The following is a 1,807-nucleotide window of genomic DNA, read 5'->3' as shown; positions in this document are numbered from 1 at the left end:
GGGAGGTGTCAGTGCTAGTCTGTGTGGTGGCCGAAAGGTGCCAGGTGGGGGTGGGGGCGTCAGAGCAAACCCCAAACCGTGGGCAGGGGCGGAGGAAGGGCTTCCCTGCCTTTTATTTTTTTTACAAAATCCATACACTTTAGATGAATAGCTATAAGATAATTTTGCTTTTTGTTTTCTCCATTTTCTTCTCCAAATTCTCGCTAGTTCTGGTACAAGTATATATACAAATATATACATAATATATGTATATTGTATCAGACTTGTTGATGTTATATTTGTATATGTATATACAAATATATATACAATATGTATACAAAAATATATACATACAAATATATATAAAAATATAAGAGGCCTTTTTTTCTTAACCTTATTATTTAGTTATTAAACCACCACAAATAACACTTTTTTATTTGTTACCAATGAACATCTGAATAGCTAAAAACAGATTCTTGCACTGGTGGCCGATATCCACTAGTTCAACCTTAGCGACTGTCTCAGCTTTTCCATGAGGTTCTTTTCCATGAAGCTACATGCGTTTTTCCAGTTTAGACCAAGGTTTTTTCAGCATTTTTACTTTTCTAACAAAGACACAGTGCAGTGGGTAAGTAGACTGGCAGGCCTCAAGCCTTTTCTCTTCCAAATGCTGTCTGGAATCAATTTATTGACCACCTCTTTTAAGTCCTTTGCCTGCTGCTTGAGTTATGATTTCCATCATCGTCTTCCAAAGGACTTGCTGATGCTAAGTATCCTAAGTCTTCTGAATCTGATTATTACGTTTCCTAGTGAAAACAACACACAATAGACAAGTGGCAATAGGTAATCTTGACATCAATGAGAGCTTCAATCATGGTCTGGTACTTTTTGACCGTGGAGCACCTTTTGTCATGGGTCAGGTCTATGCCATAGAAGTTTGTCAGGCAGTTTTTGCCCTGATCATCCTCCATAGTCAGGTTGAATTTCCTAAATATAGACGTTCTGCAAATCAACAAGACACACTTTAATTATATTACCCTCGAGATTATTGGATGCAATTTTTGGGGGTTCTACTGACAAGCATTTTCCCAACATTTTTTATATAAAACTTAACAGGTGTTTTCATGCATGCCAGTTTTTCTTAGAAAATGCATCAACCACCTTCTTCTTGGCTCCCTTTTTTTCATCTTTTGGTAAGGTGCTTAGTTTTGCCTATAGCCATGGTGAGCCAAAAGGGCTAATCTTTCTATGTTTTTAAACATCACTAATATTTCTAGTTTTTGAGCCTGAACAGAGAATCCTGTAAAACTGTAAATAAATATTAGTGGCCATTCTCCATCTCCTATTTAAAATTTCAATCTTAGTAAAATATACTGGCATAAGTGTTACAATTTCAATTCAGTTTATGGATTCCAAAAATAAATTAGACCTTGAAGTTTCCTTGTTCAGGAACCAAAGATGTTGCAGTAGAGAAGGTGAAAGTAATTGAATCAATTTACATGGGCAGTTTCTATACAAGTGAGTGAGATGAGAAATGAGAACACATACACAGAAAAAAGTTCACTATTGATGGAACTACAACGTGAATTCAGTCTTTGTGAAAAACTTTTAGAAAGTTGAAAAAAATAAGTAAAATATGACAAAGTACCTACATAGGATTTGAATTCCATTCTTAGTTGGAATCCAATTAACATAAAATGCTAATTCAAAGAGATATATACATAACTTTGTTCATTGTAACACTATTTTTAATAGACAACATATGAACACCTAACATCTATGGACAGATAGCTGGATAAAGGTATTATCATACATATATATATACATA

General features: G+C 34.6%; 1 pseudogene; it reads right to left on the bottom strand.

Annotated features, from left to right (window-relative positions):
• Positions 1 to 419: 419 nt before the first annotated feature.
• LOC101541129 (40S ribosomal protein S3a-like) lies at positions 420 to 1,201 on the bottom strand (annotated as a pseudogene).
• Between the last annotated feature and the right edge of the window lie 606 nt (positions 1,202 to 1,807).

Source organism: Sorex araneus, chromosome 1 (assembly GCF_027595985.1).
Source record: "Sorex araneus isolate mSorAra2 chromosome 1, mSorAra2.pri, whole genome shotgun sequence".
In the NCBI taxonomy this organism is placed as follows: Eukaryota; Metazoa; Chordata; class Mammalia; order Eulipotyphla; family Soricidae; genus Sorex; species Sorex araneus.
The sequence above is the reverse complement of the archived record's forward strand: the minus strand, read 5'-3'. Positions and strand labels throughout refer to the sequence as shown.